The sequence below is a fragment of the Thamnophis sirtalis genome, unplaced genomic scaffold, assembly GCF_051295495.1.
Source record: "Thamnophis sirtalis isolate CommonGarterSnake01/CBP01778 unplaced genomic scaffold, rThaSir2_p1.2 scaffold_2, whole genome shotgun sequence".
Taxonomy (NCBI): Eukaryota; Metazoa; Chordata; class Lepidosauria; order Squamata; family Natricidae; genus Thamnophis; species Thamnophis sirtalis.
In genome coordinates, this window is record NW_028261382.1 from 137,618,109 (window position 1) to 137,640,594 (window position 22,486).

A 22,486-nucleotide genomic window follows, 5' to 3' on the forward strand; every position below is an offset into this window, starting at 1 on the left:
TGTTTATTGAATATCCATTGTTTATATGTGCATCTGTGCAATATTTATTTCAGGTAGACACATTCTCTGCTAGCTATTGTATTTGATACCTGGAATCCATGTAAATTATCCAAAGCATCACTTGGATACATTTTCTGCTTCTATGTGTATCATCTGACTTTTTATCTTTGCCTGTATTGAATCTTCTTGAATGTTGAATTTTTTTCTTCTGATCAATAAAAGTCTGTTTTATCATGTTTGAATAATAGATCATCATAGGTATAAAAGTGCATACCCAGAGCACCTCCTTTTAAAAAATCCCTCAGCACCAGTTGAAGTTTATATATAGATTAAATTTATATTTAATTTTTGAGGTATTTTAAAAGCTGTGCATTCTTCATTCTCCTTTGTGTTCCCAGTGCCAGGTATAATAAATCATTGATTTTTCTAGCAGTGGGGAAAAAAATTCTGCTCTAGTGCTTATCACTTAACTACCATAAGAACATCAGAGAAATAAAAGGTAATGGTGATGTTTTTTTTTTTAAAGAGACATTGTTTAGGGTTTTTTTTTAAGGTTGGGAAAAAGTTTAATGCCTATGTATTTATATTTGGAAAAATAGAAATCAGCGGTAGAAAGAAATAGAAGAGCAAAATGTTTTGCAAATGCATGTTCACCTATTTGGAAGTTTAAAAACAGTGACATTTATTTAGAGCAACAAAGATGATTAGGGGACTGGAGGCTAAAACATATGAAGAACAGTTGCAGGAACTGGGTATGTCTAGTTTAATGAAACAGAAAGATAGAATCAAGATCACATGAAGTTTTAATACTACTTTATAATGCCTTGGTAAGGACACATTGGAATACTGCATTGAGTTTTGGTCTCCATGATGTAAAAAAAGATGTGGAGACTCTAGAAAGAGTGCAGAGAAGAGCAACAAAGATGATTAAAGGACTGGAGGCTAAAACATATGAAGAATGGTTGCAGGAACTGGATATGTCTAGTTTAATGGAAAGAAGGACTAGGGGAAACATGATAGCAGTGTTCCAATATCTCAGGGGCTGCCACAAAGAAGAGGGAGTCAAGCTATTCTCCAAAGCACCTGAAGGTAGGACAAGAAGCAATAGGTGGAAACTAATCAAGGAGAGAAGCAACTTAGAACTAAGGAGAAATTTCCTGACAGTTAGAACAATTAATCAGTGGAACAACTTGCCTCCAGAAGTTTTGAATTCTCCAACACTAGACGTTTTAAGACGATATTGGATAACCATTTTCTGAAGTAGTGTAGGGTTTTCTGCCTAAGTAGGGAGTTGGGCTAGAAGACCTCCAAGGTCCCTTCCAACTCTGTTATTCTGTATTTTTTAAATAAGCATGAGCCAGATCAAATTGAATAACACTAGTTTGGGCAAGTTGCATATACAAATTTTGTTCAAATAACATTTGACGTCTAGAGGAGCTGCCAAACTCTGATTCCATGCTAATCTATTCTGTGTTGATCCAAAGAGGGCCTCCTTGAAAAAATAATTTTTGTGGGGACATGGACCATTTATTTTCTTCCCAATTAATGTTGCTCAAGATGAATCCAAGCACAAGTGCCTACATATCTGTTTCTCTCAAATATGATTATGATATGATATAAAGGTTGTGTGTTCATCAAAATATAATCATCAATGAGTATAAGTGCAGGGCTTTCTATGTGTGTTTTGGTTTCCTAGTAACCTCATAATGATCATACATCAAAGTCTTAATATTAAACAATTTGTACACAGCCTTTAATTGCTTTCCTGGTGCCTTTAGTTTGTTTTAACAGTATGAATGATGCATGACTTATTGAAACATAATGGCAACATGTGTTTCATTCTTGGAATATGAGTTTGTTCTTTGAAAGAATATGCATTTCTCAGGTCAGTGAGAAATACATATGTATTTCGTTTCAATGTTTATATGCTTGCATTGAATCAAGTTTTATATAAGTATAGATTGCAAACAAAATTATTTTCATATTAGGTGACTAAATGACTGAAAATTGCATCTTTTTCTCTATTAAGGAACACTAAATATGCAAAACAAAGTTAAATATAAATGTAAATAATTAAAGTGAGTTATGCTACTGTATGAAAACTATGAAACAGTATTAATCTCTAATAAGCAGCATTAAGAAGATAATGTTGGTTTATCTCAAGGCAATTACTTGAAATATCTCTAAATTGGATATGTATTTCAGAAATAATATGGCTTAGCTTTTTTATTTAGCATATTTATACAGCCTCGCATTTCACTAGAAGTGATTCTCGGCAGTGTACAACAAACGCTTTCAATGAGATCACAACTATTAAAACACTTAAAACAGTATACATAAAAATAAAGAAGCATGATTGCAGGAGAAAAACTATTTAGGCACAATACAACCTACTCATGGATGCCCACAGGATCTCCAAGGTTTCTGGATAAATCATGTTCTGAAAAGTTTCTGAATGGCTAATTCATCTTGTGGGGGAATCATGTTCCAAAGAGCAGGAGCCACAGCCAAAGGGACATGCCAGATAGCACTCCTTGGTAGATGAGATCCTTAGCATACCTCTCCCTCTCAGCCTAATGTGATGTGTAGATGTCATTAGGAAGGTGTGGTTCCTTAGATAATATGGACTGAAGGGTCAAAACCAACTCCTTGAATTGTATCCAGAAACAAACCAGCAGCCAGTGCAGCTTGTGGAACTGTGCCACTCTAGGATGCACATAACTGTACATGGAGCCACACTCTGTACCAGTTGATGCTTCTAGATGCTTTTCAAGGGCAGTCCCATGAAGAGCACATTATAGTAATCCAGTCGGAAGTTGACCAGGACATGAGTGACTATGAGCAGAACCTTATGGTCCAAGAAGGGGTGCAACTGGCATACAACGCAAAACTGTGCAAAGGCCCTCCTAGTCAAGATTGTCACTTGCTCCTCTTGTAGGAGCTATGAGTTTAGAAGGGCCTCTAGATTGCATGTGGGTTCTGTCTGAAGTGGTGCAACCTCATCCATGCCAAAGAGGGTAAAATCTCAGATAAAAAAGCCCCCAAATCCAGAGCCATTCAGTCTTGTTGGGGTTCAGTTAATGCTTACTGTTTCCTATTCAGATCCCCTCAGCCTCCAGAGGCTTGGACAAGACAGTAATATCATTGCTTAGTTCGCAAGGGATGGAAATGTATAATTGGGTATTATCAGTGTAATAACTCATCCCATAGCAAGAAATGGCATTACCCATTAACTTCATGTAGATGATAAATAGAAGCAGAGAAACTACTGAACCTTGCAGCATCCCACATAATAGAAATTGCAGGTGGGAGCTCACTCCCAATCAACATCAACTGGACTGCTTCATAGGAAGGAAGAAAACCAGTCCAATACTGTGCTATTGACTCCCATCCCACAGAGTTAATCCAGATAGTTATCATGGTTAATGCTATCAAAGGACACTGAAAGCTCAAGGAGAGCAAAGACAAATAAGCTATCAACCAGAAATCATCTCAAAGTAACCAATTTGGTTTCATCCCATGCCTAGACCTGAGTTCTGACTGAAAGGGGTTACAGTAATTCATTTCATCCAGGGCCACTGGTCATGCAATTCAGATAGATGTTCATCTGTTGATTGCTGAAGGTTTATATAAGAGCTCAAATTGGAACTGACATGAGCTAGAATAGTCCTATAGGATACAAGAATCACTTGGGCAACTGGGAACTTTTTCTGGAAGCAAAGCCACAATATTTCAATACAGTATGGGGTTTAGCAGAGAGAGGGTCGGGGTATTGCGGTCGTAACAGGGAGGGGCAGATACGGCGGGGACTTTAGGGCAGGCCATTACCGGGGAAGGAGGGTTCGCTACATTACAGAGATCCCTCCTTCCGGCCCTAGGAGTCCCACTCCAAGACCAGATGGCGCAAGTAGTCAGGACCCTGGTCTCAGGCTGTTGTCGCTAAATGCCAGGTCTGTTGTTCATAAAGCTCCTCTCGTCCGGGACTTAATTTTAGACGAGAGGGCAGACCTGGCATGTATTACTGAAACCTGGCTGGGCCCAGAGGGAGGAGTCCCCCTTGTAGAGCTGTGCCCAGAAGGATTTCAGGTGCTGCATCAGCCGAGAGCCCAGGGAAGGGGTGGGGGTGTGGCCGCCGTTATCCGGGAGTCGTTAGTTCCTCGTAGGGTCCCTGCTCCGGAGATTGTCGGGTGTGAGTCTTTGCTGTTAAAGTTGGACCTCAAGGGTCAAGTGGGTTTGCTGCTAACGTACCTGCCTCCCAACAGCGTTGCAGCAGCCCTCCCCTCGCTCCTCGAGTCGGTAGCCGAGCTGGCAATTGAGTTCCCTAGGTTGATGGTCCTGGGGGACTTTAATTTGCCGTCGCTCGGTGAAAACTCTGATGGGGCGCAGGAGTTCATGGCTTCCATGACAGCCATGGGCTTGACCCAAGTAATTCGAGGCCCAACCCATTCAGCGGGTCACATGCTTGACCTTGTATTTCTCTCGGAGCAGTGGATTTGTGATCTTGGTCTGAGGGGGAGCGACATCATACCCCTGTCGTGGTCAGACCACTGCCTACTGAGGCTCGACTTCCGGAGGCCAAACCCCCACTGTAGGGAGGAGGAACCGACCAGGTGGTTCCGCCCCAGGCGCCTTATGGAACCGTCAAGGTTCCAGACAGAGCTTGGGGTTATTCCTGACACTTTCGCCCACAGTCCGGTGGAGACTCTGGCTGCTGCGTGGCACTCGGCAGCGTCGGAGGCCCTCGACCGGATTGCGCCACTGCGGCTCCTCCGAGGCGGCGGATCCCGGAGACCCCCTTGGTTCACCGAGGAGCTCCGGGAGATGAAGCGCCAGAGGAGATGCCTAGAGCACCGTTGGAGGTCCGATAAGTCCGAATCGAACCGAGCAATGGTAACCACCTGCACCAGGGAATACACCAGGGCACTTAGGGCAGCAAAACGATCTCACATAGCCACCCTGGTTGCATCCGCTGAGTCCCGCCCAGCCGCCCTGTTTAGGATAACCCGCTCCCTATTGAACAAAAGGGAGGCGGGGGAACCCTTGCAGGGCAGAGCTGAAGAGTATGCCCAATTCTTAGCGGACAAAATTGCTCGGTTTCGGTCGGACTTGGACTCCACACCCGCAGTTCCAGCCGAGGCACAGGGGGACCTAGTTGAACAGCTCTGGGTTGAGTTTCAGGACGTTACCCCCGGGGATGTGGACAAGGCCATGAGAGCTGTAAGTGCCTCCACCTGTGCTCTGGATCCGTGTCCCTCATGGCTGGTTACTAACTGCAGTGAGGTGACACGAGGCTGGATCCAGGCGGTTGTAACCGCCTCCCTTCGGGAGGGGAACTTCCCCGCCGCACTGAAAGCGGCGGTGGTGAGACCCCTCCTGAAGAAACCATCCTTGGATCCAGCTGTTCTTAATAGCTATCGTCCAGTCTCCAACCTTCCCTTCTTGGGGAAGGTTGTTGAGAAGGTGGTGGCCTTCCAGCTCCAACGGTCCTTGGAGGAAGCAAACTATCTAGACCCCTTCCAGTCAGGCTTCAGACCCGGTTACAGCACAGAAACCGCTTTGGTCGCATTGATTGATGATCTCTGGAGAGCCAGAGATGAAGGACATTCCTCCATCCTGGTCCTCCTTGACCTCTCAGCGGCTTTCGATACCATCGACCATGGTATCCTTCTGCGACGACTGCGGGAGGTGGGAGTGGGAGGCACCGTGCTACGGTGGTTCTCCTCCTACCTCTCGGACAGGTCGCAGTCGGTGTTAGTGGGGGGGCAGAGATCGTCCCCTAGGCCCCTAAATTATGGGGTGCCTCAGGGCTCGGTCTTATCCCCCCTGCTATTCAACATCTACATGAAACCGCTGGGAGAGATCATCCGCAGGCACGGGATTAGATACCATCAATATGCGGACGATACTCAATTGTATCTGTCCGCCCCGTGCCAACTCAATGAAGCGGTAGACGTGATGAGCCGGGGCCTTGAGGCCGTTATGGACTGGATGAGGGTTAACAAGCTTGTGCTCAACCCAGAAAAGACCGAGTGGCTGTTGTGTTTTCCTCCCAAAGATTTGACTAATATTCCACCACTCAGGCTGGGGGGTCAAATTTTATACCCCTCAGAGAGGGTTCGCAACTTGGGAGTCCTCCTGGACCCACAGCTGTCATTTGACCACCACTTAACGGCTGTGACCAGGGGGGCATTCGCCCAGGTTCGCCTGGTGCGCCAGTTGCGACCCTACCTGAATCGGGAGGCTCTCACAACAGTCACTCGGGCCCTTGTGACCTCTAGGCTGGAATACTGCAATGTGCTCTACATGGGGCTGCCCTTGAAGAGCATCCGGCGGCTTCAGTTAGTGCAGAACGCAGCCGCGCGAGTGATTGCGGGTGCACCTCGATTCACCCGCATAACACCTATCCTCCGCGAGCTGCGCTGGCTACCTGTCGATCTCCGGATGCGCTTCAAGGTGTTATTAGTCACCCATAAAGCCCTACATGGCAGTGGATCTGGATACTTGAGAGACCGCCTTCTGCCAATTACATCCCTGCGACCAATAAGATCCCATAGATTAGGCCTCCTCCGCATCCCATCGGCCAGCCAGTGTCGGCTGGCAACTACAAGGAGGAGGGCCTTCTCAGCAGTAGCCCCGACCCTTTGGAACGAGCTCCCCGTGGAGATTCGTACCCTCTCCACCGTCCAAGCCTTCCGCATAGCCTTGAAGAACTGGCTCGCCCGACAGGCCTGGGGATAAGGATAGTTACCCCTCTCGAATGATGAATGTATGTTGCCTATTATTTTATTATATGTTTCTATCTTAATGTCTGTATTCCCCCTTCCCGGTTTTGTGTGAGCCGCCCTGAGTCCCCTCAGGGAAAAGGGCGGCCTACAAATACTAATAAAACTCTAAAACTCTAAAAAAACATAGTTGAGGACATCTTGAACAGATAAAACCTGTTTTTTTTCCCAGAGTTGCTCAAAGTACATTGTAACTTCATAGAAACCCTATGGGTTAGGCTTGGCTAAGGTTACCTAATAGGTTTTATATGTAAGTTACCTAATAGGTTTTATATGAAAGTGGGCATTTGAACTTAAGTCTTCCAGATCACAATATAACATACAAACCAACTGACTATCATAATTGACAATGCAACCATTGTTAGTCTAGTAATGGTCCTCGGTAATATATGCTGTGGTTTACAAGAATACTTAGAGCAGGGGTGACAAACTCGTGATGACACATTATCATCATATGACGTATCACAACTTCCCCCCCTTCACTGAACTGGGGGTGGACATGACCAGCGCGTGACACATCCACCCCTGACTTAGAGGAAAGAATAAGCTGAGAAGGCCACGAATCCTTTACATTCTTTACATTGAGATCTATCCCTAAAGAAAGTGACATTGCATAGTGCCCCTTTCAGTGTCTGTAACAGTGAAGGGAGAACAATCTAGATTGGCATGATGGGGGAGAAAAGAGGATGCTGACTCACCTATGGACCAGACCTTTAGGAAGCGCTCAAACACCACATACAGAGAAGAAAACAGTTGTCAGAATTAGGGAAGCAACTTCTTGAATCTTGGCCAGGTACTGCAAATCCTTCCCAGGATGTAACTTAGCAAACAGCTATTGGAAATATACACGACTGTGTTGATTCCTGGACTCATCACATACGCGGAAGTAATTCGAGATTCAGAAGAAAGCACAGCTTCATGCCTGATCAGGATTAAAAACCATATATAATTGTATGAAAGGTTCAGTTCTGCAGCCCACACTCAGATAACCAAAAGTGCATCATACAGCACTTTCGATTATGTGAGTGTGGGATATTTAACCTGTATAGAAATAGAATATTTTAAAAGCACCAAATGACTTTTCTTGTGCTTTTTCCTTATAAAGCTGAGGAAGATTCTTCTTAGTTAAGATTAGAGTGAGATGATTTGCAGTAATTTCACAATAAATTGACAAGGATATATTATCATTATATTGCATGTAAGATAACTAATCCAACCAAGCATCCATCCATCCATTCATGTTTAGAGAATGGTTGATTTATCATCTGAAAATCTGATTTCTTCAAAGGTTTCCTGATTAATCCATTGAAGTTGGACAGCTAATGAATACAGAGAGACAGACAATGAATTATTTTCCCAAACAAGTGGGAGGGCATCAAATTTAGGAAAATATCATAAGCAAACTATTGATATTTTCCTGTAGAGATGGCGGGAGTGGCTACAGCTGGGTTTAGTCACAGCCTGATTGGTTCAAAGAATGAGGGAAATTTCTTAAAGTATCCTTCCTTCCTTATTGGCTTCCACAGTTTCCTCTCAGTCTTTGGCTCCATTGAGGTAATTGTTATTGCTATATATATTAATAATTCAATTGATTGGATATTCTAAATTCCAAAGTTTCAACTACTGGCCATAGAGACTGACCTGTCAGCCTCAGAAGGAGGTAAGAGTGCCCTGGATCTCCTATTTCTGGGCCTGCGGGAGCCCTGTCCAGTCCCTGGGTGCACAGGGGTGACAGACTCCCACGTTTGCAGCTGAGATCTTTTCAGAGGCATCAGTGCGGGTGGCGGCTCAGCTTCAGCCTCACAATTCCTGCCTTAGGATTTAACCTAAGGAGCGCTGCGGATTTAAAAGCCTTGCTGTGGCTTCTAAAGACATGTCGCAGCTTCCACAGCCTCGCCGCAGCTTCAAAAGCTGTGTTGCAGGGCATGCCGCTATTTGGAACTGCCGCCGCGGCTTAAAATCAGCGCCGCAGCTCCCAAATTGATTGTCTGGCCGGAGAGACTTAAAGGAGAAGGAATCGGCGCGTCGTCAGGCTGCTGCCTTAGAGCCATTTATACTAGGTGAGCTATCTTTCCACGAGGCACGGTGGCCATTTTGGGATGACCTCGTGGAAGTGGCCATTTTGTACAATAGTGGCCTGCATCTCGGCCATAAATCAAAGCCGGCAGGTGGCTTGCAGCACGGCCACAGTTTGAGGTCGGCAGACTTCCCAAGCAGTTTCCCTCCAGGCACAAGCCACGTGAGTGAGGCATGGCTTCCACAGCCCCTGGGTCAACACAGGCCCCATGGGAATCCAAAATGATGTGGCAGAGAAAGGCCAGGGCAGGCTAAGAACCAGGGCAATGGCCTCTAGGATATTTGCTGACCAGTGCCCTTCTAGAGCGACTGTGAGGATGAGCTAAGGAGACAGAAGGCCTTAGAAAAATGAGTGGCCAGGGCGGAGAAGCAGTGAGACCCAGTTCTCATCACTCTGCTTCATCTCCCAGAGGCTTTAGCCCTTACTCACCCTCTATCTTCCCTGCTAGGCCTTGCAGGCAGATGGCTTCTCCCTCCCCCCATCTCTCCGAGATCATTTTGGGAGGGGATAAGGGATCCGTTGGAGGGGGGTCTCAGGACTATCTCCCGGCTTCACATCTAACCTCCAGGGCCCCTCAACCCTTGGCCCTTCAGAGGAGGACCTAGAGCTACTGCCTGAGAACATCAGGAGGCTCATTTCCTCTGCAATTACTAAGGGCATTACCTCCGGCCTTGCCCAAAGGGAACACTCTTTGCAGGGGGTGCGGAGGACTCATTCTGACTCCAGACGCCCTAGATCTCCATCCTCTTCCCATGGTCAGGATCCTCCTAGGCTCCCTTCTCCATCGGTGGTTAGTGAAGGCTCGGTTTAGGGGAAGGTGCATATCCAGACCTGGGGTTTTCTGAGGACGAGGACACCGTCCCTCCTGATCCTCTAGCCTTTCCCGGGCTCTTTGCACCCCCAGCATTTAAACCTCTTCTGCATAAGGCGAAAAAGACTACTCAGATTGGTACAGGTGCTCCACCTGTGACCCAACCTAGGGATCCCAATCTGGCTATGTTTACAAATCCCAACACGGATAAAGAGGAAGTCCCAGCCCCTCCACTGTTTCTGGAAGTGGTCAAAAATCAGTGGGCTCGGCCTTCCTTTTTGCCCAATCCTGGGAGCAATGATCGCCACTTCTACAATATGGAGCAGGCTTTCTCCCAGGCTACGCCAGTTACAGGACCACATCCTGATTCAAGATGAGCATCTTCACCAAGACCTCACCAAAATCATCTCTGCCACTCAGTTCTCTGCGGATGCCACTCTAGATACTATTAAGTTTGCATCCCGGGCATTGTCCACCTCGGTAATGTCCAGATGTCCTTTGCGGCTTCGCAACTGGCAAATGGACAAGTCTAAATGGAATTTAGCAGCGGCCCCTTACACTGGTCCCAATCTCTTCGGGGAATCGCTTGATCCAATTCTTGTTGAGAACAAAGATAAGAAGAAGGTCCTAACACCAAGAAGCCAGAATCCCGTCCAGCTCCTTACTGTAGACCTTCTTCTTACAGGGCACCTGAACCGGATTAACGCCAACAGCGATACTTCCCTTATAGATTCAACAGACAAAGTCACTGTCCCTTCTATCAGGACAGGGGCAGGTACCAGGGTCAGTCCAAGCAGCCCTTTCGTGGGGGGTGGCGGCTGCCCCTTCTGCAGAGGGAAATGACTCCAAGTCGAGTCAGCCCATTGGTGGCCGCCTAGCATCTTTCATGGATCAGTGGAACCATATAATGTCGGATGTTTGGGTCAAGTCCACCATCAGGGACAGCCTCCATCTAGAATTTCTCTCCCCCCCCCCCAATGCTCTTCAGGACCTTCCCTCTGTTCAGGGATACGGAATGGCGCTCCTAATGAGTCTGGCCATCCAACACTTGCTAGACATCTGAGCGGTAGAACCGGTCCCGATGGAGGAGTATGGGTTGGGTCTATACTCCACCCTATTCATTGTCCCAAAGAGCTCAGAGGAATAGAGGGCAATTTTGGACCTGAAATGCCTCAACTCTTATCTGGTTTACCGGCGCTTCAAAATGTCATCTCTCAGGTCCATACTCCTGGGGATCCAGCGGGGCGACTTCATGGCATCTGTAGATTTGACGGAAGTGTATCTGCACATTCTGATCATGCCTGCCCATCACAGATTCGTCCAGTTCTCATACCAGGGATGCCACTTCCAGTACAGGCTCTCCCATTTGGTCTGGCCTCCGCCCCGCACACGTTCACGAAAATCCTGGTTCACCTTTGATCCCACCCAGTGAGACTCCAATGCTACCTAGACGACATGCTCGTTCAGGTCCAATCACGCACGCAGCAATTCAAGACCTGAACCTGACTATTCAGTTGTTACAGTCTCTGGGGTTCTCTGTCAACTTCCCCAAGAGCCATCTCTCACCCACGACAAGAATCTGTCATCTGGGTACAGTAATAGACTCTATAGCAGGTCTTGTTCGACTTTCCTCAGAACATCTCACAAATCTTCAAGCCTTAGCACGTCACGTCTGCACAAGTCGGTTAGTTCCTGACCTTGTCCCGCTTGCTGGGCAAGATGGTGTCATGCATAGGGATAGTACCCTGGGCCTGTCTTCATTCTCGGACACTCCAGTGGACACTCATTCCTACCAATGCCACCGCATGAGCAACTCACTGCAGACAGTAACTCTATCACCAGGCCTTTGCTGGTCCCTAAGGTGGTGGTTATCTCTGGCCCTGCGACGTGGATCCGACATTTGAGAGCCGGATCGTATCACAATCACGACGGACGTGAGTCTCTATGGCTGGGGGGCCCTGATGGAACCCAAACTGGCACAGGGTTGTTGGACAATCTCAGACCTGCATCACAATATAAATTGGCTGGAACTGAAGGCAGCTCACCTGGCCCTCCTTCATTTTTGGGACTCGATTGTCAATCACCATGTGCTGCTTCTGATGGACAATGTAGCCGAAAAGGCACACATAAACCGTCAGGGGGAATGCATTCCAAGTGCCTCTGGCTGGAAGCTCAGAAACTCGGAGTCTGGGTGGAGAACAACCTGGCGTCAATAACATCAGAGCACATCTCAGGCATAGCCAACCTTCAGGCCGACTGGCTGAGTTGGGCAACAGTCGACTACGGTGAGTGGCAACTGATTCCAGAACTATTTCACAGGATTTGCCGCTGCTTTGGCACCCCATTGGTGGACTTGTTCACGAGCCCAGCCAACACTCAATTGTCCCGGTTCTTCTCCCGCTTCCCAGCACGCAACACGGAGAGGACAGATGCCCTCAGAAGTCCATGGCCTCCAGGCCTTCTTCATGCCTTTCCCCCTCTCCCTTTAATCTAGGGGACCCTGAGGAAGGTAGTAATAGAGAGGGCACACATCATTCTGGTAGCCCCATATTGGCCAAGACCACCTTGGTTTGTGGACCTTGTCCAACTGTCCATATCTCCCCCATGGAGGATTCCTCAGGAGGAGATCGCCCTGTGCCACGGGGTCCTGTTCCACCCAGAGCCCTAGTGGCTCCATCTGACCGCCTGGCACTTGAGCGGTGCCTCCTGAGGGACGCTAATCTGTCAGCCAAGGTCATTTCCACCACTGAAGCCTCTAGGCACCTGTCGACCACACGGATCTATAATTCAATGTGGTCAACGTTTGTTCTCTGGTGTAGGAGATTCAACCTTTCGCTGGCCAATGCTTCGGTCTCCCAAGTCCTTGAATTCTTACAACACGGCTTAGACCAAGGTCTTTCTCATAACACCTTACAGAGACAGTAGCTGCACTGTCCTCCGTCCTGGTGGGGAATGGCCATTTCTCCCTATCACAAGTTCCTTTTAATCAAATAGTTCCTTAAAGGGGCAGCAAACCTGTGTCCCCCTCCGGTGCATCGGTTTCCAACGTGGGACCTGTCCCTATTACTTAGGGCTCTTACGGGGCTGCCATTCAAGCCGTTAAGAACAGTACATCTCAGGTTCTTATCTCTAAAGGTGGCCTTTCTCGTCACCGTTATTTCAGCTTGGCGAATCTCGGAGCTAGGGGCATTGTCATCCAAAGATGACCTCTGTTAATTCCACCAAGATAGAGTCGTCCTTAGGCTGGATCCAACCTTCCTCCCAAAAGTTAACTCCCTCTTTCACAGATCGCAGGAGGTCATCCTCCCTAACTTCTGTTCCTCTCCCTCTCACGAGTGAGAACACCTTTGGCACCAATTAGATGTCCGCCGTGCTTTGCACATTTATCTCAGGCATATGTCTTCCTTTCGGCGGTAGGACGCCCTTTTTCTTTCCTTTCAGCCTAGTACTCTTGGAGCTAGGGTCTCTTCTGCTACTATAGGCAGGTGGCTGCGTCAGGCCATCACAGTGGCTTATGAAGCCTTATGTCAGACTCCCCCTCAAAGGATTACAGCCCACTCTATGCAGAGTGCCGCTACCACAGCCGCGTGGAGCACTAGGGCCTCACTGGAGGATATCTGTAGGGCAGCCACTTGGGCGTCCCCAATGTCCTTTATCCGACACTACCGGCTCGACTCTTTCACTCCTTTGGACATCGGGTTCTCCAACAGGTGGCGACCTCTCCTCCCCCGGGGTCAACATCCCGTCCTGGGACCGAGTTTGGGTATGTTCCAGCTGTAGCCGCTCCCACCATCTCTACAAGAAAAAGAACATTGGTCCTTACCTGAACATTTCTTTTATGTAGAGTGGTGGGAGGGGCTACATCCTGCCTTAGTATAGCTATTAGGGTGGGTGAGGGGTGGTCGGGTGGTTTGTTGTTTTTTTGCTCGATTTGTGTCTTGCAGCTTTCTCCATTCGACCTCGAGGAAACTGGGAGCCAATAGGGAAGGAAGGATACTTTAAGAAATTTCCCTCAGTCTTTGGACCAATCAGGCTGTGACTAAACCCAGCTGTAATCCCTCCCGCCACTCTACATAAAAGAAATATTCAGGTAAGGACTGAAGAGCCAAGGTGGCGCAGTGGTTAAATGCAGCACTGCAGGCTACTGCTAGATCAGCAGGTCAGTGGTTCAAATCTCACCGGCTCAGGGTTGACTCAGCCTTCCATCTTTCCGAGGTGGGTAAAATGAGGACCCAGATTGTTGGGGGCAATATGCTGACTCTCTGTAAACCGCTTAGAGAGGCCTGAAAGGCCTATGAAGCGGTATATAAGTCTACTGCTATTGCTATTGAGGACCAATGTTCTTTCCATTGGCTGGATTTTTTAAAGAGTGGTATGTTGACTAAAGCATTATGCCTGGCTTCCTACTACATTAAGTGAAATTGGTTCTGTTCATGCATAACCAACCGCCAGGCCCCATTATGGCTTTCTATGATAAGTGAACTAAGCCACTTCTCAAAATGATTCTCATTTAAAATAGAAAAGTCAAAAGGTTGAATAAACAAGGGAGGAAATGTTTTTATAAGATCAGGAGGTAAGTTCAACAGGTTGTGGGTTTTTTTTCATCTAAGAAGTAATCATTGTGGCCTTTTCCTCTCTTTTCTCACCAATATAATGCCACAGATGAATCTATTGTAGTCCATGACTTCAGTTAGACCATGGACTGCAATCAAAAGGTACTTATTTTTTTTCTGGAAGTTTTTTGTTTTGGGGAGTAAATTTGTAAAAATTTAATGCAAAAACATACTTCACTGTTGTGACTCAGCAGCAGTATTCTGTGAGTCTTTTCGGGATGCAAGATTAACTATGCAGCTGGGGCTCGTTAGGGGCATCTTCTGGGGATAAAAGGACGGATGGTGCCACGCCCTGGTTGCAGGAGTCAACGTTCATTCGTGCGTTCAACGTTCATTGATCCTCGGTCATGGTTTCTTGGATGGACACTTGGAGAAGTGATTTGATTTCTGTAACCCTGATTCGTAGAGACATTTGAAGAAGTGCTTTGCTTTCTTTTTGTTCACCTTGTGTTGCCGTAAGAGAGATTTGTTTTGCATTCCGTTATCTTCAGGCAGAGACTTTAATTAGGTTTATTTTGGGCTCGTAGCCAGTTTGAGCCGAGGACTGATAAAGAGAGTTCCTTTTAAGTTTGTTTGCCTGTCGTCTGTTAACGAGAGAAGGAGTGGGGACAGAACACTTCACCATGTTTTTTGTAGGACAATGAATCTAGTAAATATATTTGGGGTGATCAGGTACCATCAGTCACAAACTGAACCTGAAAAATTAGTTATGAAATTTGTTTTAAAAATACATTGTAATTCTTGTCTCAATTTGACATAAATAGCTCTTTTTAAAATAAATACATGAAAATTTTCTTTTATTAAAAATCTTACTTCACTTTTCCTTTAAAATGCTTTACAAGCAATATTTTTCTATTTAAGAGAGAAAAAGATCCTTTGTAGCAATTTACCTCTGTATTTGATACTAGCTCTCTCTATGGCTTTATCCGCTAACAGGTATAAAATCACCTGTGTAAACTTAACTATTGTCTTTCATAGCATTGTTACAACTTTCTTTCTTCTATATGTTGACGTTAAAAAGATAACAGTTGGAGTCACATAGAGAGCACTGTTTTCACGATAGTATTTGTGCCTAGACTCTTAACTCTTTAATGCAAGGGTTTTCTTTCTGTAGATCTGTCTGTAAGATCAAAAGAGAAAAATAACTTTTTCTTTGTTTTGTTTTCCTTTTTACTTAATGTGATAGAGAGCACGAGTGCCCTCTAGTGGGGACAATGAGAAAAGCCAATTAAAATATGCTTAAAACAGATGTGATTATTGCAAGGTTTGCATAATACTAAAAAGAAATAGAGACTGAAATGTCAAGACATGATTTAGTATATAAATGAATCATTTAGCATTGAGAGAAAGAGAAAATATCTATAGTTTTAAAACTGACAAATAATTGAAAAGAACAAAGTCAAACAATATTTTTATTCTTTAAATTCACCAAACACATTAACATATTCTGAATGCCAAACTGAGTGATAAGCACCATCTGTCACATTTTATATTGTATAATATTAATATTTCTTTTTTTGTTCTAAAATATATTGATGCTATAAGAAATTGTACAATGAATACATTGTCCAATATTCAGCTAGATAGTAGTGAATGTTTTTGAATTAAACGTCCAATTTTGAAAAGCTGTGCAGTTCATTTAGAATATGCATTTAATTAAACATAATAATATTATTACTTTATTACCTATGCTAACTTGATTTGCAAATTATCAAAAGAGGTTTTTATATGCATATGGTGATTTAGCGGTTAAGATGCTAGGCTCATCAGTTGGAAAGCCAACAGCCCAGGTTGGAGAACTGACAGTTGTGCAATCGAGTGAGGCCCCATTCTTTGCCCAGGTCTTACTTGTATGCAAATGCGAGTAGATAAATAGACCGGTGACGGCGAACCTACGCCACGCATGCCACAGGTGGCACACAGAACCCTCTCTGCGGAAACGCGAGCCATCGCCCAGCTCAGCTCCGCCACACATGTGTGTGTGCCTCCTGCTGCCAGCTGATTTTGGGGTCTCTGCCATGCATGCACTGGAGGCGTGGTGCATGCAGGTGATGCACATGCATGCACAGGGGATGGGGGCTTACATACATGTGCAGAGGGTTGCACATACATGCACGGGGGTGGGGGGAGCACAGAGGGGTGTGGTGTACCCGCCATGGTCTGTTTTTGCTCCCAGGAGGCTGCAGGGAGGCCTACTAGGCTCAATACGGGGCACGGGAAGGGTCACATGCACAGGGGACAGGGTAGCGCAGGGGGTCACATGCCCATGCACGGGGGAGTCACATCCATGCGCAGGGGCAGGGCACATGGGAGTGCATACGCTTTATATTATGGATGTGATTGGGTGTGCTCTCGGCACACAACAATAAAAAAGTTAGCCATCGCTGAAATAGGCAGTACTTCGGTGGGAAGGTACGAGTGCTCTGTGATGTCATGCTGGCTACATACCTGCAGAAACATCTTTGCCCAGTGCTGGCTCAATGGCCTTGAAATGGAGATGAGCACCCTCCCCCCACACTAGTTAGCAATGACTAGCGGAATAAAATCTGCAGAAACTCCTTTACATTTTACCTGTTAGCATACTTAGAATGGTTTAAATTTTTCAGAGGTATATGCATATGTTAAAAGTACAAATAACTGAAGATAAAATGAGGGACTATTAAACATAATAGCAGGATTGGCTATTCATTTCTCTTCTTAATTCATTTTGGAATGATATCCCCTCTGAATATCCCCATCAAGCTCTCATCTCTCAGGCCTTGGAGTAGGAGATATGGGACTCCCCTGGGTATGATTCTTTTGATATGTTGCCTGGATTGCTATCTATCTTGTAATAATTGTCTATGTTTGTTTGTTTGTTTGTTTGTTTGTTTGTTGTAATTTGTTTCTTATTTTATAATTTAATTCGTAATTTATTTCTGTAATTTCTACTTGATTGTTTTTTGTTGCTTTTTAATTTTATGAGCTGGCCATGCTCAGTTGATATCAAATATGAACTCTGAATAACAGCATATCTATATGAATCTATCTAAATATTGATCTCATTGGAAGAATCAGGTAGTGGCTCCTGGAAAATACAATTTCTGTCTGGTGCCTCATTAAATTGGAATGTGTTCCTCTGAAAAATCTACCTGGTATCCCAACAGGTTTCCGAAGAGAAGGCGTGGGAGGAGTAACACGTGGGTATTACCCAAGCCTTCTTGCTTATTGGAGACTGAGGTATTAATCTTTTGGAGCCACACCTCCGTACCTCCTCCGACTCTCCCAGATTACCTCAGTCTTGGCCTGAAAAGGAGTGTTTTTCCTTCTCTCCCTTCTCTTTGAAGACTTAGAGTTTTTTTCCTCAAGATTGGATCAGCGATCTCTAGCTACAAAGGTTTCCGATAAGGACCTTGCCTTTCTCCTCACCTCTCCTCTGCTGTGCTCCGCGCTGCTGGAAAAGCCTCGTTGCAAACCAGCGTGTCCGTGCGCGCCCCGTGCGACCGGCTGGTCGCGTAAGAGAGGGGAAAGAAGCCTCTGCCTGGCACGATCGATCCAGGCGAAGCCCAGGCCTGTGGGAGGCAGAAGAGGACCTGCGAGGCTCGGGGACTTCCAGGAGCTACCCCCTACGATCTCTAGCAGCAGGAGGATAGGTCGGTGGTCGCCATTTTGAAAAGAGCACGTGGTCGAGCACGTGATCGGAGCTTCCCTACGGAGGCCGAAAGTGCTCAGAAGGCTCCAGCAAGCCGGAAGAGGCTTCTTCTAGGCTCTACCCCGCCGGTGATCCGGGGGGTGATCCAGAGCTGGGCCTGCCGGCAACTGATTCAGAGGATCAGCACAAGGGCTTAAAGAGCGGATCCAGCCCTTGAGAGCAGAATCCAACCTTGCAGCCGGCTATAGGAGGAGGAGGTGGTGTGCATCTAACCGTGAGTAATGGCAGAGGCGACCAGGAGCAAGGGCACCAGGCCCAAGGCCCCAGGGGGTGAGGATCCAGGCGAGGAAACTTCCAGAGGTTTTTCCCCAGCACCCAGGGGGAGATCCCCACTGAGGAGGGATAAGGCCAGGGCCCCCAAACAGGCAGCCCCCAGGAAGGAGGCCAGAAACACCAGGGCCTCGGCCAGGGAATTCAGGGTGACCATCAGCCCTTCCCCTTCCAGGTCTCGTTCCCCTCGCAGGGCCCCAGCCCGGGTGGAGGCCCGGGCAGCATCTCCAGCCTCTCCAGGGGGCTCCTTTAGAAGACATAGCTCTTTATCGCCCCCCCTTTTGCCTGCTCCCCCAGTGGACTCCAGAGCGGATCCCTTTGGGCGCAGAACCACCAGCCCAACCAGGCCTTGCCTGGCTCCCCTTTCTCCAGAGCCCAGGGAATATCCCCAGCCGCCAGAACTACCGCCTGCCCTACCTGACTTAACCAACAGTTTCCAGGACATGCTAGCCAGGGCTCTGGCCCAGGTAATGGCTTCTAGCTTAGGTCAGCAACCTCAAGGTTCCAGGAGCAGGGCCCCATAGGATCCCCCTAGGATCCAGCAAGAACGCCCCGGCACATCAGCTGCCAGGGAAGCCAGGTCTCCCTCCCCTTCCACGGCTAGCGAGGCCTCCGACCTAGAGGAAGGAGAATTGAAGGAGGTGGGGTTCTTAGAGGATGAGAATCCCCAGGCAGAGGATGATTCCACCGTGGCAGGGCTTTCCCCCCTTTCCTTATTTAGCTCCTTACTTCGCAAGGCAGCGGCCACAGCCGACCTGGACACCCCCCCCCCGATCCCAAACCGGCAGTGGAATCATCTGACAAGGGTAAGAGCAAGAAGAAAAAGGGGCCCTTCCATAGACCTCCCGTGGCTAAGGAGGAGATTCCCACTCCGGAGATGTTCATGGAAGTCCTTAAATCTCAGTGGGTAAAACCAGGGTCCTTCCCCACCCCAGGTGGGAATGAAAGAAAGTTTTACAACCTTAATCAAACTTTTGCCCAGGCTCTCCAGGTACCGGAGGTGGACAACCCAGTGGCCACTCTGGCTTCATCCTCAACAGTGGTCGCAGGAGACACTGCCAATTGCCTCAAACCTGAGGACAAGAAGGCAGACATTGTCCTGCGCAAAACGTTTCAGGCTATCACCTGGGCTATCAGGGCGGCTGCCTCTGCCTCTTTCTTTAACAGGTCCACAGTCCTATGGTTGGAGCAGCTGAGGGACAGGACTCCGGCCTCTGATGTGCGCCTGCTACAAGACATATCCAAGATGCTGACGGCAACGCAGTTCTCAGCAGACGCCACGCTGGATGCGGTAAAGTATGCGGCCCGAGCTATGTCTTCCTCAGTTGCTTCTAGGCGCATGCTCTGGCTACGTCACTGGCAGGCGGAATCCCGGATGAAGTGGCACCTAACGGGCGCAGACTACACCGGGGAGAAGCTATTCGGGACGGCGCTGGATCCTCTCCTCGTAGAGGATAAGAACAAGCGGAAGGTGCTCCCAACAACAACTAAGCAATCGGACTTCCGCCACGCGCCATACCCCAGGAGGGCCCCGTACCGACCACCCGACGGGGACAACCAGAATCAGAGGTACCAGTACCCTAGATTCCACAGGCAAGGGGATAGACAATTCCAGAGGGACAGATTCAGGGGCCAGCAGCAGGGCAAGCGGCCCTTTCGAGGGGGAGGCAGTCGTCCTTTCCGCAGATTCAGGTAATCCGGGCCTGGATTTCCCCATCGGCGGTCGCCTCTCCCTGTTTGCGGATGCCTGGGAACGGGTCACCTCGGATGAGTGGGTTCTCCAGACTGTAAGGCTCGGGCTACACCTGGAGTTTCGTTCTTTTCCCCCCAGCAGATTCCGCACCTTCGCCCCCTCTACGGACCCGGCCAAGCGGGCCCTTAAGGCCAAAGCCATTAAACATCTACTTGACATCAGGGCCATTGAAGGAGTCCCAGGAGGGGAGGAGGGATCCGGGTTCTACTCGAACCTCTTCTTAGTCCCTAAGAGCTCAGGGGGATGGAGGGCCATCCTGGACCTTAAGCTCCTAAATTCCAGGGTGGTATACCGCAAATTTAAAATGGCCTCCCTAAAATCCATTCTGGAGGGCATTCGACCGGGCGACTTCCTAGCCTCTATCGACCTCACAGAGGCATACTTACACATCAGGATCGCCCCGGAACACTGTAAATTCCTCAGGTTTTCACATGAAGGGCAACATTTCCAATACAGGGCCCTTCCCTTTGGGCTGGCATCAGCCCCCAGGACGTTCACCAAGATCCTAGCAGCAGCAGCCGGTCACCTATGCTCCCTCCCAGTCTGTTTGTTTTGTTATTTGGATGACATCCTCGTCTTAGCCAGGTCTCCCGCCCTGGCTGAGCAAGACCTGAGAATCACCATAGACACCTTTAGGGCCCTGGGGTTTTCCATCAATTTGGAAAAGAGCCATCTGGTCCCTTCCACCAGGCTTCTTCACTTAGGGTCCATTATCGACTCGGTAGCTGGGGAGGTCTTCTTGGACAGCATCATTAAAATGATTCTTGAGGTTCGCAAGTTACGCTCTGTCCCTGTAGTTCTTCTTTCCAGGCTCCTGGGGAAGTTCATCTCGTGCATAGGAATCGTACCTTGGGCCCGACTGCACGCCAGGGAGCTCCAGTGGTTCCTGCTACCTCACCAGAGAGCCGGGACGAGCGATGCTACCTTCAGGATCAGAGTGACCCCCCAGGTACGGCTATCCCTCCGTTGGTGGCTCTCCCCAGCACTGAACAGAGGATGCCTCTTCAGGGAACCGACGAGGAGGATCCTCACCACAGACGCAAGTCTCTTCGGCTGGGGGGCCCACCTGGAGAATCAGATCGCCCAGGGCCGCTGGACCCTGTCAGATCTACGAAACAACATCAACTGGCTGGAGCTCAGAGCCATCCATCTGGCCCTTCGACACTTCAAGGACTCGGTAGCTGGTCAACACATCGTGGTTCTGACCGACAATGTAGCGGCCAAGGCTCACGTGAACCGACAGGGCGGCACCCACTCCAGGGCCCTTCGCGATGAGGCCCTGCGGTTGGGGAACTGGGCAGAGAGGCACCTTCAGTCCATAAAAGCCGAACACATCTCCGGAACGGACAACCATCAAGCAGACTGGCTCAGCAGGGAGACGGTGGACAACGGAGAGTGGCAGTTCCATCCCTCAATCTTCCATCAGATCTGCGAGAGGTTCGGTCATCCGACAGTGGACCTCTTCGCGACCCCGCAGAACGCCCAGCTGCCAGAGTTCATTTCGAGGTTTCCGACCAGGGGAGTCATGGACACGGACTTTGTTGCAGATGCCACCAGGTCTTCTTTATGCCTTTCCCCCCCTTCCCCTCATTCCCGGGGTCCTGAGGAGGGTGGTGGCGGAGGGAGCGGAGATGATAATGGTGGCTCCCTTCTGGCCTCATCGTCCCTGGTTGGCAGACCTCGTGGATCTGTCCACAGCTCCCCACTGGAGGATCCCAGCGGGGGTGCTGGCCCTGCACCAGGGGTCTCTAGAGCATCCGAACCTGGAGTGGCTTCATCTGACCGTCTGGCGATTGAGTGGGAACAATTAAGGGAGGCTCAATATTCCGAAAAGGTCATCAGAACTGTGGAAGCATCCAGGAGACAGTCCACCACTCGCATCTACAACGCCTCTTGGGTGGCCTTCGTGGACTGGTGCCGAGCCAAGGGTCTCCGTCCAGCTGCAGCCTCCGTTCCACAGGTCCTGGACTTCCTCCAGGAGGGGCACGAAAAGGGTCTAGCCACTAGTACGCTCAGGAGGGTTCTGCAGGGGGTTCTGGACTCCCCGGGGGGCTCAGGCCCAGCGAATCCCTCCCAGGACATCTAGCTTTGGTATGTCCCATGTGTTACTCCTCCCACGCCTTCTCTTCAGAAACTGGCAGTTGGACTTACCTGAACTGCATGTTTCGTAGAGATGCGTGGGAGGAGTCACTTCCCTCCCGTCTGGGCGCCCCCGCGCCTAGGGGGGGCCTGAGTGAGTCCAGGTTCAGCGTTAGCTATTAGGAAGGATATGTGTTGGCTGTTTTTTGTTTGTCCTTCCTTTCAGTTTCTGCTACGATCCATCGGTAATCTGGGAGAGTCGGAGGAGGTACGGAGGTATGGCTCCAAAAGATTAATACCTCAGTCTCCAATAGGCAAGAAGGCTTGGGTAATACCCACGTGTTACTCCTCCCACGCATCTCTACGAAACATGCAGTTCAGGTAAGTCCAACTGCCAGTTTCTCTCAACT

General features: G+C 48.4%; 1 protein-coding gene across 3 annotated transcripts in view; it reads left to right on the forward strand.

Annotated features, from left to right (window-relative positions):
- Positions 1-22,486, forward strand: part of CA8 (carbonic anhydrase 8 (inactive)) — a 68,895-nt gene that overhangs the window by 20,078 nt on the left and 26,331 nt on the right. The gene's annotated exons all lie outside the window — the stretch shown is intronic.